Raw genomic sequence first — 16,552 nt, forward strand, 5'->3', positions numbered from 1 at the left:
ATATCTGGGTAGAGTTGTGCTTCACCTCTGACCTGGACCTGGAATAGGCTTTGCTTTGTGCCACCATAGGATCTGGGTCTTCTGGGAGGCCATTTGCAGTTGAGATTAAAGTGAAAGCCCTCGGGTGCATTATTAGCCCCAACCAGGCTATCCTTGGCTTCTATATAGACTGGCACTGACTTGGCTCCTAGGGGTGTGGGGAAGTCCTGATGCTCCTACACTCTTGGGCAGTGTGATCTGAGAAGGAATGGTCAGGCCGGCAATCACTCATGTGACCATGTCTGGCAATGGGCATTCAGCAAGGCCAGTCAGACCCCAGCGCTCCCTGGGAACATGGCTGGAAATGAGACTAGGCTACCATTTCTGCAGGATTCAGTGGGACCTAGAGGTCATCAGAGTCAATGCTGGCACCAAGAGGACAGAATACCACCTTGTGGTTATAAGTCAATGCCTTTATTTCATACTGGGAGAATGTTCTAGAATCTTACATGGATCAAAGACCTGGTAAGATCCACCCTAGTCTTAGAATACCTTCATTGTGTGCCAGGTGGTGGTGGGGCACACTTTTAATACCAGCACTTGGGAGGCAGAAGCAGGTGAATCTCTTGAGCTCAACGCCTGATCTATAGAGGTCAAAGACAGGCAGGGCTACACAGAGAAACTGTCTCGAAAAAAAACCAAACCAAACCAAACCAAACCAAACCAAACCAAACCAAACCAAACCAAACCAAACCAAACCAAACCCTCACTGCAGTGAAAGTTATGTCAGCTCAGAATTACCAATTAGGGATGGGCAATTTATGCAATACAGTGTGCTGAACTGTAGCCACCACCCAACCCTGCTGTGCACACCCTGCCTCAGTTTCTGTAGATGCTCTGGCATGGGAAGGTGTGGTGGAGGTAGGGCTCTCACTGCTCTGGCTCTAAGTTCCGAGCACCTGGGAACATGGAGGCTCTCCCAGACTCCTCCCAGCTCACCTCAACCCCAGTGAATCTGGTTCTGTAAAGTCAGACACGTCAGTCTTACATCCCCCTGCTTCTTAAAAAAAAAAAACAAAAAACAAAAAACAAAAAACAAAACAAAACAAAAAAAACCCTGATGTTCCTCGGGAAAACAAAACTGACAAAATCACTATCTTGGACTCATGATTTTATTATTTTGCTACTACAAGCATGGCTCCACAAAAATAGCTACCTGCCTTGTGTTAAAAGTAATATAAGAATAGTACATCTTGGCCTTTTGGCTAAGACCAAGTATAAAAAGGATTCATGGGTTAGAGAGATACATCTTAAACTGCAGAAGTTTGAGGAGCCAAGTTTGGGCCCCTCCCCTATCAGTCATGTAAAAAGCCAGGTATGGTGGTCCATGTCTTTAATCCTTTTGCGGGAGGTATGAAGTGGGCAAAAGTAGGTGGTTATCCAGAGGTCACTGGTCATGTAGTCTAGTCAATTGTTGAGCTCTGAGCATGGGGAGAGACTCTGTCTCCAAACAGAAGGTAGAGAATGAATGATAGAAGATACCCGTTGCTGACCCCTGTCCTTTACCCTTACAGACGCACATGTGTACATGCACACATGCATGTGCACACACATAGTCACATACATACAAGTAATGTGGTGAGACGTGGTGAGGTGGTTTGCTCACATGGTACACACCATGCTACTGATGAGACTGAAGCAGGAGAATTATGAGTTTGAGGCCATCAAGGACAACATAGGGAACAAAGGGCTTTCTGAACACTCAAATCATGTAAAGGAATGAGCACCTGAGGAGCTGACGCCCAACCTGAAATCTGAAGCATTCACTGAGGCTTCTACACAGCTGAGTGGTCCATGCTCCATCTTTTTCAGCTCATCTCCATGGTAACCACCATCCCTAATCCCGTGTGCATCTGTCCTTCTTTATCCCGTTTTTTATGTCCCCCCCCATCTTACCCACTCCTCAGTCATACCACGAATATTAGATTTTAATTATTTAACTGATTTTAAAGTGTGTCATACTGAATGGAATCTTCTAGAAGATGACAGTTACCTGTACTTTTACGGGTATCACTCGGTACTTTGGCTGTTGTATGATAGTCCATGGTGTGAATATGCCTCTGTTTGTCAATATCCTCAATACCACTGCTGCTGGTATTGGAACATACCTGCTAGAAACACTTTGGTATGTGTCTATTTCTTGGGTGTATAGCAAGTGTCAGTGCTAACTCAGGGGGTATGCAAACGGCTCTTCAAGCATCTTCCAAAGTGGTAACTGGTTCACACTGGTGCCACTAAAGGGCACCAGTAAAGGGCATTTGTGGGTAATTCATCTCCTCTAGCACTTGGAATTGTCAGATCTTTAAGTTTGTGCTGCTTATAGGTGTCCCCTAAATGGCAGCTCACCATGTTCTTCTTCAATCTCTGCTCAACTGCCTTTCAAGGATCAGGGTGCAGACATCTTGACTGAGAAGCCCTCCCGGATTAGCACTTGTACTAGTCGCTAGGCCACCAAGTGTTTGATGCCTCCAGCCTCCTCCTCTTGACTCTGTGACATCAGGTCTTTCAAACTCTCCCAGCAGGTCTAAGTACACAGCATTGCACATCCCTGATCCTTCAGCTAATTAGTGCTGATCGAATAAGGCAGAGTTCACGTTTACAAAGATCGGGGAAATCACATCTCATCTGCGAGGGAGGAAGCCGAGTCCCTGAGTCCTCAGGAGACTGGGATAGTAGACCACTGGCTTGTGAGTGCACCTTAGAGTGGTTAGGGAGAGACCCTAATTAGCTACCCTCTGAAGGCCTTTTAGCAGTGGTTGTTTGGAGCGTGGCTTCTCCCAGCAGGCTTGCTTGGGCCTCTGGGGTTTGAGCTATGTCACCGGTCAGGAACTGAGGCTTTCCCTGGAGGCACAAGCCTGGCCTTAGGTTTGGAGTGGATCAAACCTTCAGTTCACTAGTGGACGGGCTCTGGGCACACTCTTAGTACTTAAGAGGCGGTGAGAAGCTTGAGACTCTCATCAGGGAACCTAGGGTGTCTTCCAGAATGTTCCAGGATATGAACTCAGGTATTACAGGCTCATGACACCATCCATGTGCCATGTCACCTCAGGTATATGTGCCAGGATACATAGTAAGGCAGCAGTGGACTTCCATGTGGGCTGCTTCAGGACTTGGGCAAGGGTAACAGGAACTCTGACCTATTAAAGCCTGACTGAGGGCTTTGTTTCTAAGAAGAAAGATGGTGGCCAAATAGAAGCAAAGACTAGACCAAGACGCCAGAACTCCTCCTACACACCTGCCCTTGTTGCTCAACTGGAGATTTTATGCCAAGACAGGGGCTCATGGAGTTGATTCCCTGTGGCCTGAGAACCTGTGCCCTGGAGCCAGGCCTGGTGGCAAAGGACTGTAATCCCAGTGTCTTGGTCAGGGTTCTCTAGAGTCAGAGAACTTATGGAATGTCTCTCTATATTAAGGGAATTTACTGTGATGATTTACAGTCTGCAGTCCAATTAACCCAACAATGGCAGCTGGGAATGGGAAGTCCAAGACTCTGGTAGTTGCTCAGTCCCACAAGTCTGGTTGTTTAAGCTGGTCTTCTGAAGAAATAGCTTCCAACAGATGTGCTGGCAAGTAAGTGCAAGCAGGCAAAGAAGAGTGAGACTTCCTTCTCCCAATGTCCTTATGTGGGTCTCCAGCAAACGTGGCCCAGATTAAAGGTGTGTGATACCATGACTGGATTTGGAACTTGCTTTGTCCCAGGCTGGCCTTGAACTCAGAAATCTGCTTGCTTCAGTCTCCTGTGATTAAAGGTGTGTACCACCTTGTCTGGGCCTAAGCTTTCCCTGGCTACTATGCCTCAAGATCCAGGTCAGAAGCCTGTGTCTTCTAGCCTCAAGGTCTGGATCACAGGTGTGCCCTCCATTTCTGGATTGTAGTGCATTCCTGATGTGAAGTTGATAACCAGGAACGGCCAACACACTCAGGTAGAGGCCACATTTGAGGCAAGAGCATAAATCATGTCTGACTGGGCTACAGAGTCAGTTCAAAGTGAGCCTAGGTAACTTGATGAGACCCTGTCATAAAATAAAAAGCAGACAGGGTTGTAACTATTGCTCTGGGTTAGCCTGTCCAAAGCCCTGGGTTCAACCTCCGGAATCTCGAAAAACAAACAAACAAACAAACAAACAAACATACAAACGATAAATAATTGTGCATGGGAAACAGGTGGGAGAAGAGGGAACAGCTTCAGATCTGAGCCCAGAGTATTCAAAGAGTTAACTGGGTTCTTCTGTGGCCTTTGTTCCTTAGGAAGCCCAAGGGGGAGGCCTGGTACCTCTTATCTCAGCATTCTTCTGCTGGGATAAAGAACACCCCCTTTCGTATTTTCAGTTCAGTGTAAGCTTGTGTGTCCATCCTGTATTCTGTTTAATCTTGCTAAGATTTCAAGTCATAAGTTTCCTTGTGGATCCTCGGGCCGGGCTGTGCCTGAGTAAAACCTAATTGCTTCGGATGGGATTCCCTGTCATGTCCAGTCCACCCTATAGAGGGGACAGGAATCCACAGAGTCAGTGTGGGAGGCCAGGATACCCTTGGGCAGGTGGCAGGGACCTGACATGCTTTTTCTTTTTCTTTCTTTTTTTTTTTTTTTTCAGAGCTGGGGACCGAACCCAGGGCCTTGCGCTTGCTAGGCAAGCACTCTACCACTGAGCTAAATCCCCAGCCCCTCTGATATGCTTTTTCTAACACTGGGCTTCACCAACCTGCTCTAGGCACTTCTTCAGTCTACCTGCTTAAGCACGTGGGTTCCCGGCGATAGACTCTGGGGGAGCAGAAGTCAAACTAGGATCTTGCCCTCTGGTGGCTTAGATGCTGGAGAGATTAGCCCAGTCGCTGTGACACAGCTCCTGAGGGTATGAATTCAGTTGCTACACCTGACTCTGCCTCAGGAGGGTGATACCCAACTCTGCCTATGATGAGCAAGGTGGCGCTGTCTAAGAGGTCTAATCCCCTGCTCTTTAGTGTGCTTGTCTGTCAGGAATGAGAGGAGAGCCCTGTGTCTATCATGGGCCTGCTGTGCGTCAGCTGCTTCCCAGTTACCACAGTGAACTCTCATAGCGTAGCCAGAGGCCGCCACCACCACCTCCACTGAATCGGAAGGCTTGAAGCCCAGAAAGCAAAGAGCTTGCTTGGCTTGTCCCACTTGGGCACACTGTAAAAGGCAGAGTAAGCTTCTATGTCATTAAGGCTTGGCGTCTAAGTCCCAGTTTCCCCATCCCTGGATTCTGCCTCCAGAGCCCTATTGCAAATGAAATGGGATTTCTTTTTTACGTATCAAATGCTGGAACCAAGCCTGCGTCCCTGTAAGGTACCTGGTAAGAAGCAGCTAGTGTGGCCCCGGGAGCCATCTTCTGTCTTTTTCTCCCTCACATCTCCCTGCCACCTCACATCATCTCCCAGATGAAGCATACACACCCATTTCCCCTTTGTAATAATTATTACGAGTGCCAGAGTGTTTATGGAAAATTAGCTTGGTCTGTGTCTTCTATCTCTAAGGACCCAATCGTGTCTGGCAAACAGACTCCCAGATGCGAGGCCAGGCTCCGTCAGCCAAACAAAGGGGAGGAAATGATCCAGGAAATTCTGACAAAGAAAGCAATTACTTGGTCTGACATACTTGGGCCGCTCCTGCCAAGACTGGGTCTCTTTGTTGCCATTACCTGAGGGATGGTCTGCGCAGACGTGGTTTCATTATTTGTCTTAGCAGTTGTTTAACTGTGTCAGCTCTCGCTAGCCTTAACTCTAGGTGTGGAAGCTGAGTTCAGCTGAGCCGCTGGGTCCTCGGGTGTTCAGGTATGTGCGGCTCCTTCCCAGGCCAAAACTTTAGCAGTCACACCAGTGGTCAGGGCTCCCGCCCTTTTTCTTTTCTGGAAGCTTCTCTCCCCTCTGACACCATCAGCTAATACTGCCTGGGATGACTATCATTTAGTAATAATTGTCTCTCTTACATTTCCTCAGCCTCCACATCCATTATCCTCTAATCCTCACTCACCATGGCCAGGAAGACAGGCATTAAGTGCTGCTAGTTTAGAAAGGGGGAGAGGGAGGAGGGAGAAAGGGAGGGAGGGGAAGGAGGAGGGAGAAAGAGGAGGGGGAGAGGGAGGAGGGAGAGTGGAGGAGAGAGGAGGGAGGGAAGAGGGAGGGAGGAGAGAGAGGAGGGAGAGTGGGAGAGAGAGGAAGGAGGGAGGAGAGGGAGGAGGGAGGGAGGAGGGAGGGGGCAGAGGGAGGAGGGGAAGAGGGAGGATGGAGAGAGAGGAGGGAGAGGTAAAGAGGGAAGAGGGAGAGGGACAGAGGGAGGAGGGAGAGGTAAAGATGGGGAGGGGCAGAGGAAGGATAGAATGGGTTTATTCTAGGCTACTGAAAGCTAGCAGCTAGCCAACACAAGAATCCCAAAGTCAGTGCTGCCCCGCCCCTGTCATGTGTGTGCGCGTGCGTGCGTGCGTGCGTGCATATTCACATGATGAGTGTAGTTGCTGTGCATGCCACAGTTCGCACATGGATATCAGAAGGCAACACTAGTTATTGGTTCTCCATTTCTACCTTGTCTTAGAAAGGGCCTCTCTTTTATTGGTTGTGGCTGTGCACACATGGGCTAGCTGCCCATGCATTTCCAGGCATTCTCTCATCTCTATTTCCCATCTGGCCATAGGAACTCTGGTGTCATAGACGTGCATTGCCTGTCCAGCTTTATGTAGAATCTGGGGATTCCAGCTCATGTCCTCGTGCTTGTACACTAACCACGTACCCATCAACACATCTCTTCAGCTGTTGGAACTGTGTTCTCAGACTGTCGTCTTCCCACAACATCCTGAGCTCTTCAGAGAAGCCCGTGAGCCCCAGAGGAGTGTCTTTGGCCTTTTATTGATAGAATTCCAGGACCCGGTGAGAAACAGAAGGAGGTTGGCTTGGCAGCAGAAGGCATATCTGGAATGCGCCAAATTATGCCTTGCAGGTAGCTGACTCCCATGGGTGGAACTGGGGGGACAGGTCCAGTGTCACAAGCTCCCTAAGCAAGATAGATAGCATCTCCCTGCTGGGGCTTGGAATGTTGGCAACCAGTGAGGATGTCAGAGGAGAAAGGTGCACAAGCCAGATGCACCTCTGGGATAGCTGTCTCTTGTGACATCTTCCAGGGGTGACAATGGCATTCCTAAGCTTTTGACAAAGATAACAAACATTATAACAAACATTCGCCCATTCTCCCCACCCCACAAAGAGACAGAAACTGTTTCTCAGGTCCATCTATAGGTGGTGGCCTCTTCGTCATTTCACAATCGACTGGTTCCCTCCACACCCTGCAGGGTCACTCATTAGGAGGTGACCAAATCACCCAGGGAACATCTTGTCTCACCAGTGAGCTCCTCTGCCTGCTCCAAGTCTCTCATCCCCAGAGGAGGTTTTGTCCCAGCGTCTCTCTCAGGTGAGGCTTACTGGGACAAATGGGCAGAGCAGCCTGCTTCTCTCCTTCATGCTTTACTTTTGTTTATGTTTCCTTCTCTTGGTCTTTGGCGAACTGGCAAGGCATAGTGACGTCAGACCCCACAATTTGCTTCTAAATAAAATTTTTTTCTTTTTTTTTTTTTTTTCTTTTTTTCGGAGCTGGGGACCGAACCCAGGGCCTTGCATTTGCTAGGCAAGCGCTCTACCACTGAGCTAAATCCCCAACTCTAAATAAATTTCTCGTGGTCAGTTTTGTCTCCCCCCCAAAGCCACTGGAATCTCAACAGAAGTACTTTACATCAACCGAAGTGTCACAAAGGTTCGTGATCACCACTCTTCTGTCCGTCAGAACTGCTTTGCACTACATCCCCAAGGAATTGCATGATGATTTAAGATGCTGTGAAGCAGAATGGGGTGGCAGGGGCTACACCTTTAATCCCAGCCCTTGGGAGGCAGAGGTAGGTGGATCTCTCTGAGTTTGAGGCTACCCTGGTCTACAGAGTGAGTTCCAGAGTGCTACACAGAGAAATTCTGTCTCAAACAACTACAAAAACAAAAATAAAACAGGACAAAATAAAGTCAATAATAAGTAAAGACTTCCATAAAAGGGTAGATTAAGTGTAATATGAAATTACAATGCTAAAATGTAAATATTTTAGGAAACTATTTTCGTTACAGTTGTGGATAACTAGCTTTGGTGTGTGTGTGTGTGTGTGTGTGTGTGTGTGTGTGTTTGTGTGTGTGTGTGTGTGTGTGTGTGTTATGATACTCACATATTACATTTTAGTGACCTAAGCTTCAGCAAATGTTCACTAAATGTTACATTGTCAGACAAGACCCGAGGGTACAATGAGTATACCAAGTCAAGCCTTGTCCTAGACTCCCAGTCTCCAGAGAGAAAGGAGTTCCAGTGACCAGTAAGGCCCTAGGGAAGGGACAGGCTCTGTACTCTCTAACAAAACTTGTCTTCTGCATCTAAATTAACTGACCTGCCTCTAGCGTTTCTCCATTTTGCTCCAGTGAGTTTAGCATCCCTGAAATCACAGGCTCAGCTTCCAATTTTCCAGACCCGATGATTTCCAACCATAAGTGGACAGACTCTTTCAGGTTCTCATCTCACAGGGAGAGAAAACAAACAAACAAACAAACAAACAAACAAACAAACAAACCAGTCCCTAAGATTGACAGCCAAATCCCCATCCCCAGATGTGCTTACGCAGTTCCCCTAGGCTTCCCAGCATCTGGTGTAGTGTGGGCCTGGGGCCTCCAGCTTGGCTCCCTGGACCCCAGTCCCTTCCCAAGGCTCATAGGAAACAACATTCTCCATTTCTGAGCAGTGCATGGTCAGAGGTCGGAACCTGCCTGCTTCCTGCTGGCTCACGTGGCCTTACCCCAGAGCCTCCCGCATTTGCACCAAACCACCCGGGTTTCACATCTCTGTAGTCACAGTCTAGCTCTTGGTTGTATGAGCTGTCCAGGTTAACTGAGTGAGAGCTCTACCCAGTCAGCAGCTTTTGTCAGCCCCATGTTGGCTCCTATCTTCCTGCCTGGCAAATGTTACCACTCAGCACATCAATCTTCCATGAGAATTCATTCCTCTTTGCTTTGTTCTCTCTGAATCTCACCTCTAGGCCTAACTGGACAGTGCTGTATGGGTCCCAGAAGTTTGCCCAAATGACCACAGCATCCCTTAGGGCTTACACAGCAGCAAGCACTGTGATGTTTTCTTTCGGAAGCATCTGGAACACATAGTGAAGAATTTGCGCATCTGTAGTTTTGTTTTTATGTTTTGAAACAGGGGCTCATCTGTCCCAAGATGGTGGTGAACCTTGCTTTTTAAAAAGGAATGAACTTAAGCCTCTGATCCTCCTGCCTCCACTTCCTGAGTGCTCAGATTATAGGCATGTACCGTCATGTAGTGCTAGTGGATCAAATCCAGGGCTTCACACATGCCAAGTGTGGTGGTTTGAATATGCTTGGCCCAGGAAGTGGCACTATTAGGAGGTGTGGCCTTATTGGAGTGGGTGTGGCCTTGTTGGAGTGGGTGTGGCCTTGTTGGAGGAAGTGTATCACTGTAGGGGTGGGCTTTGAGACACTTCTAGCTGATTAGAAGACAGTTGTCTAAGGGTTTCCATTGCTGTAAAGAGACACCATGATTAAGTTAACTCTTTTTTTTTTTTCTTTTCTTTTTTTCGGAGCTGGAGACCGAACCCAGGGCCTTGTGCTTGCTAGGCAAGCGCTCTACCACTGAGCTAAATCCCCAACCCCTAAGGTAACTCTTTTAAAGAACATTATTTCATTGGAGCTAGCTTACAGGTTCTGAGGTTCAGGTATCATCAGGGCAGGAAGCATGGCAGCATCCAGGCAGATATGGTGCTGGAGGAGTTCTTTCCCCCACATTTGTCAAGTGACTCGGTAACCTCGTAGGGCTGGGCTCTCAATTTTCTTAATGTTGTGACCTTTTAGTACAGTTCCTAATGTTGTGGTGAGCCCCAGCCATAATACTATTCCATGGCTACGACATAACTGTCACTTTCTACTGTTACGAATCATAATGTGAAAGTTTGACCTCAAAGGGGTCACGACGCACAGGTTGAGAACCATTGCTCTAGGGCGTTGTTCTGGCTAAGTTTGTATCAATTTGACACAAACTAGAGTCATCCAGGAGAAGGAATCTCAACTGAGGGATTGCATCCACAAACCTGGACCATGGGCAAGTGTTTGCTGCATTTTCTTGATTGATAATTGATGGGAGAGGGCTCAGCCCACTGTGACCAACCCTGGGCAGGTGGTCCTGGCTTGTGTAAGAAAGCGAGCTTGGGAACTATTGGAGTTCCTGCCTCTGTTTCATTCAACAATGGACTGAATACGCCAACTAATGGAAGCAGGATAAGTAAATGTTCAACAAAGACATGTTCCTAAGGAAATCCCCTATCCCTAGTTCCAGATTGGTAGAATAACTTGGTACAGATGTTTGTGGATTTTAGGCATAAAACCCTGAAGGATCTTCACTCGATGTGATCCTGCTAGATCAGCTCAGAAACCTGATCAACAAGTCTTGGGGCATATTGTAACCAGTGAGCCAAACCCTTCCGTCCCCAAAGCTGGTTTGGGTCTTATGTTTATCACAGCATCAGGAAGCAAACTAGGACAGAGAGAGGGGGACACTCTTTTACATGCTAGCAAATGGCTAGCCATGAAGTGGCTAGGTGAACAACCCAGGAGTGCATAGCTATCTATCGAGCTGGGTTGAGATTTGTTCTCAGTGTAGCTCACCTGCTGGCGTATTCTCTGCTCTTCCCAGTTCTTCTATACCAGTCCTTGTTCATTCACTTAGATCTCTGGTGCTTAAATATACAGGAGTTCTTATTGGAGAAAAGAAGAGGCGACCCTGAGCCCAGGGAACCTGAGGGGCCCTGGCATGTGGAGGAGGCTTGAGAGCCCCTCAAACCCTTCTGTATCGGCCTTTACTTTCCTCCCAGCTGAGATCTAGAAGGCAGGGTCCTGGAGGAGAGGCATGCGCGTATCGTGGAAACTGTCTTGTTTTGCATGGCTGCATGGCTGTAATGAGGCTAAATCTGGGGAATTCATTTTCTTGCTTTTCTTTTGAGGGGTTTTGTTTGTTTGTTTGTTTGGTTGGTTGGTTGGTTTTTTGAGACAAGGTTTCTCTGTATAGCCCTGGCTGTCCTGGTGCTCAATCTGGTAGCCCACCTGGCCTCAAATTCACAGAGATCCGCCTGCCTCTGCCTCCCGGAGTTCTGAGATTGAAGGTCCAGCTGAGCTTCCTTTAAGATTTATTTTCTATTATTTTTTTTCTCTTTTTTTCGGAGCTGGGGACTGAACCCAGGGCCTTGCGGTTGCTAGGCAAGCGCTCTACCACTGAGCTAAATCCCCAACCCCATTTTCTATTATTTTTAACCATACGTCTGATCTATGCAAATGCCAGAGGAAGACAGAAGCATCAGGTCCTTTGGAACTGGAGTTACAAGCAGTTGTAAGCCGCTCAGTGTGGGTCCTCTTCAAGGGCAGTGCATTCTCTTAACCATTGGGATATCCCCCCAGCTGCAGCTTGTCCTCTTTGCAATTGAATCTTTTTTGGGTAGCCCACGCTGGCCCAGAACTCTTGATCTTCTCACCTCAGCCTCAGCTAAGATTACAGGTACGTGTCGTTGTGCTGAGTAGAGGATCCTGCTCTGCAGTATGTTGTCATCCCTGCGTCCAGGTGTCTCTGGATCTTGACTCTAGTACATGGCTGCAGGGGCCTTGGCACTCTCGTTAACTCCGCAAAGGGAAGTGTCAGAGGTGAAAAGGACACAACAGAGAGAACTTCTTGGCTTTTTGGATTTCTATTCTAGGATATTTCCTGGAGGAATTTCTGTGATGCTAGCAATGGGCTACGTTCTATTAAAAACAGAATATAAAACACATTTGTATTTGTGTATGTGTGTGTGTGTGTGTGTGTGTGTGTGTGTGTGTGTGTGTGTGTATGTATGTGTGTGTGGTCTGTGTGTCTGTGTTTGTGAGTGTGTATGTGTCTATGTTTGTATGTGAGTGTGTGTGTGTGCATAGTGTATGTGTGTAGAGGCCAGGTCTACATGAGGTGCCTTTCACTACCATTCTCTAAAGGAACCTGGTGCTCACTGATTGGCTACACAGGCCAGGCAAGCGCTGTATAGTCTCTGCATTCCAACACTAGGGCTATACGCACATGTATAGCCATGGCCGTAGCTAGGTTTTAGGTAGATACTAGGGATCTAAATGTGGGTGCTGGGGCCTCATGTTTCTTTACCAGGCACTTTTCCCACAGAGCCCTTGCTCCAGTCCTGTGTACATATGACTCCTAAAAACTCAGGGTGAAACAAACCTTTCAAGCAATGGTTCTCAACCTGTGGGTCAAACAAACACTTTTTTTTTTTCTTTTCTTTTTTTTCGGAGCTGGGGACCGAACCCAGGGCCTTGCGCTTGCTAGGCAAGCGCTCTACCACTGAGCTAAATCCCCAACCCCAAACAAACACTTTTATAGGGAATCACTTGTCAGATTTCCTGCATACCAGATATTTATATTACATTCATAACAGTGGCAAAATTGGGGGGGTGGAGAGATGGCTCAGTGGTTAAAAGCAGTGACTGCTCTTCCAGAGATCCTGAGTTCAATTCCCAGCAACCACATGGTGGCTCACAACCATCTGTAAAGAGATCAGATGCCCCTCTTCTGATGTGTCTGAAGACAGCAACAGCGTATTCAAATATATAAATAAATAAATCTGAACAGTGGCAAAATTATAATTATAAAATAGGAATGAAAATAAATGTGTTGTTGGGGGGGTCACATGAGGAGTCGTATTAAGGAGTTGCAGCATTAGGAAGGTTGAGAACCACTGCTTTAGAGAAACAGAAAGGACTTAGGGTGCAGACGTTGTAAGTGACAGAAAGTGTGGGAAGGGAAACTGAGGCCAAAGGTGGTTAGTGTTATATGCAGAGAAGGTCAGAGCAAAACAAACAACAAAAAAATAATAAAAAAGCACAGTGGGTCTCTCTTCTCAGTCTCTCTCTTGGTAAACACCAGTGTAGTGGGTGGTGAGAGTTTAGTTGTTAGTGTGGTCCCCTGGACATTTAGCAGGAATGACTCCATGTTGACTTTTAGCTGGGTTGGGGTAGCCATGTGCACTGTGAGTACAATGGCTCTCTGTGACGTGTTTTAAAACACCTGTGTATATCTGTCTTTTAAATCCTGGCGGTGATGTCATTTGTATCCATCTTTGTGTTTCTTGCTTTAGCACAACACAATGGCGCTAAAATCTAGGACTCTGAGCCACCCCCTCACTTCCTTCGTTAGTGGGGGTGCCTTGGGATATTCTCTCCCACAGACTTCCTCTCTTCTCTGACACCCAGAGTCTCTTGGCAATCACTGTCTTCTGGATGGAGAGCCTGTGCCGAAAGATGCCTCTGTTGACTGTCTCTCACAGCCCCTGGGCAGGTTCCAGCTACCAAAGACCCATCTTCACAGGATTCTGCTGAGCTCAGCATTGTGCAGGAGAAGGATCTATGACAGGGGAGTCATGGGTGGAAGCCAGAGCTCCGGAACAACCTGCAAAGATGTATCGCAAACGGGGTTGGGGATTTAGCTCAGTGGTAGAGCGCTTGCCTAGGAAGCGCAAGGCCCTGGGTTCGGTCCCCAGCTCTGAAAAAAAAAAAGAACCAAAAAAAAAAAAAAAAAAAAGATGTATCGCAAACACAGGCATAGAGTTAGAAGACTTCATAGCCCTGCTCATACAAGCCAGAGTGACAAAGGATTCATGCCCAATGACTATGCAAGAGCAAAGCTGGCTGCTAAAAGCATGTTGTCACTTACTGCTGTCACTAGGGCAAGGCCCCACCTCCTTTAGTTACTATCTAACCTTTTACATGTTTTACCTTGAGACAGAATGTCATGTAGCCCAGGTTGACCTCGATTCACTATGTAGCCAAAGCTAGCCTACAATGTATTCTTCTGTTTTCACTTCCTCATGCTGCCACACCCAGTTTTTATGCAGTACTGGGGATTGAACCTGGGTGCTATACATGCCAGGCAAGGACTCTGCTAACTGATCTACAGTTCCAGCCCCAGGACTTCTTCCCCCAATAACAGGGTCTTATTCATCCCAGGATGGCCTTGAACTCACTGAGGATGACCTTGAACTTCTGATCCTCCAGCTTCTATCTACTTCCTAAGTGCTGGGACTTCCGGCGTGTGCCACCAAGTGTGGTTTTGTGACTTCCCTTTGAAATGCATACAGCATCTACCTCACCCCACTACTGTGGGTTTCAACAAGAAAATAACTTCATGTGGAACTAGAAAGGATAATCTGAATCAAGACCACAGCAGATTTGTTTCCTGTAATTATGACATTAAGACATTAGTCCCATCTCCGGACATGTGCCTGTTAGCTCTGTAGAAATCCCTCTGATGAAAAGACATCTTGATGCAGGTATTCTATCTGTTTTGGCGTGTCTTGTCTTCAAAGGTTTCAATCACCTTTTCTAATGTCTTCAAGCCTCTGACTTTTTCTTCAATCATTCACTTGATGCACGCACATTTGCTCGCTGGTTCAGGCCCACCGAGCATCCATGCAGAAGAACATCACTACCCCAGACTCTAGACCCCACTGGGTACTCAATAAGGGGCCCCCCAAAAGAAGCCCAGGCCAGCGTGGCTCAAAGTTCAATCCTCCAAAGAGCCAAAGGCCTGGCTTCACCCATCAGACCCTGAGGTGATTATGCTTGAGTTCTGTGCTCGTCACAGAGTGGCGAGTAGGGGCTGGAGTCAGACCTGGAGCCTAGGCTACGCTCAGGGCCAGTGATAAGGGACAAAGTCAGAGGACTTGGGGATGGACACAGTGGGGAGGTGCAGTGTTAGTGACTCCCTGTTGCACACGTCGTCGGTATGGTTGGTAAATCTGCCTGGCCTAGACACTGACATCGAGGCCCACCTCACTCTATCCTGGATCCTACTGATCCTTAAAGTTTTTTGTTTTTGTTTTTGTTTTTTTTCCCACGTCTCTTGCAGCCTCATGGCTAGAATTTCCAAAGGGATTCTCACTGCTTTGAGAATAATGGGAAAGCTGGGGTGTCTCAGGTTCCTGTCATCGTCTCTCCTGCCCTGGATGGCACGGGTCGGGGGAGATTTGGCTCCTGGTACTCAGCCCCTTTCTGTTCAGCCTGCTCTGCAGTTTCCTCACCTCCCCTGGAGTTGGACTTATAGGCAGCTGTGAACCACTTGGTGCTGGGAGTCAATCTCTGGTCCTCTACAAGATCAGTCCCTGTTCTTAACTGCTAAGCTACCTCTCCAGCCCCCTGCAGGGTATTTTCCTAACGTTCTTATTCCATTTTTATCCTGAAGACCCCCACCCCACCCCTACACCCTGGGAAGGGGGTTACTCAGGAGGCAGGAGGCAGTCCTGTCCCCTCTTACCTAGTTTCCAACTTTTGGACGGGTGACAGCATGTTTGGCCTTTAGTGCTGAGTCACCTACTGGGGCTTTTTTTTTTTTTTTTTGGTTCTTTTTTTTCCGGAGCTGGGGATCGAACCCAGGGCCTTGTGCTCCTACTGGGGCTTTTGTCAGGCCCTAGCTATCTCTGAAGGGCCTGTTGGGTTTCAAGGCTTTTCATTTCTCCAATAGCAGTCTTTGTTGATGAAGCAGAAACTGGGAGAGGCCAGGCCCTGGGAATTGGGAGCTGGCCTGCTTGTCCTCCTCCACCTCTCCATTCCTGAGGGCCCTACCTGGACAGAACTCTGAGAGGTGAGACGTGTAGAAGGGCAACTCCGAGGAGGTCCACGGTGTAGACTTTTGTGGGGCTGAGTATGTGTGCCTTTACCTTTAGGGGAAGGAGTCCCTGCTTGTGTCAAACCACACCCTCCATCCATGTGAGGGCAACGTGTGAGGCTGTCTTGATCCCTTCACTTGGTGATTCTAATCTGGGTTAAGCTATTCTTGTAAGCCTGGACCCCTGGACACGTGGGAGGTCACCAGCTGGTTTGGACCCCACCTGACTCATCTCTGTCTCTCCTTCAGCCTTTCTTCTCCTAGCCTCTTACTTCCTTGAGTCCCTTGAGTTCCTTGTGTCCCTGAATCTCTGACCCCGAGACCTGAATATCTCCCCAACTGTCTTTGCATAGAACCATTAGCTGCTGGTGACTTTGAGGTAGGGTCTGCCGATTTCTCCGATCACTCTACCCTGCTTGTTCATGAATGAATCCAAAGGCTGGTGTCATAGCTTTCTCTTCTGCCTCCACGGCTTCCTCACGGGTGGGGGTGGCACAAGTCACTGCATGCCCCTGCTCCCAGGGTGACACATTTGGAGCCTGTGCCCATTTTCACTTCCTGGCTATGCCCTCCAGCCTTCAGTGCAGCCAGGCAGGTTCAGCTAAGGATTCTGCCGACTGTGGCTTCCTCCCCGGAATATCAAACAGGCTGGGGGAGGGGTGGCCATCCTTCACCCTTTCTCCTCCGCTGTCACTGCTGGGGCTGAGTAGCACACAGCAAAGGCCCTATGTGTGGAGTGCAGGGACATTGGTGTGTTCTGAACTCAAGCCAGCA

General features: G+C 48.1%; 1 long non-coding RNA gene across 1 annotated transcript; it reads left to right on the forward strand.

Annotated features, from left to right (window-relative positions):
* Positions 1-5,278: 5,278 nt before the first annotated feature.
* LOC120093240 (uncharacterized) lies at positions 5,279-16,187 on the forward strand. The gene is made up of 2 exons (XR_005486359.2): positions 5,279-5,829; positions 6,802-16,187. It is a non-coding gene; the product is annotated as an uncharacterized LOC120093240 (long non-coding RNA).
* The last annotated feature ends 365 nt before the right edge of the window (positions 16,188-16,552 follow it).

This window comes from Rattus norvegicus, chromosome 6 (assembly GCF_036323735.1).
Source record: "Rattus norvegicus strain BN/NHsdMcwi chromosome 6, GRCr8, whole genome shotgun sequence".
NCBI lineage: Eukaryota > Metazoa > Chordata > Mammalia > Rodentia > Muridae > Rattus > Rattus norvegicus.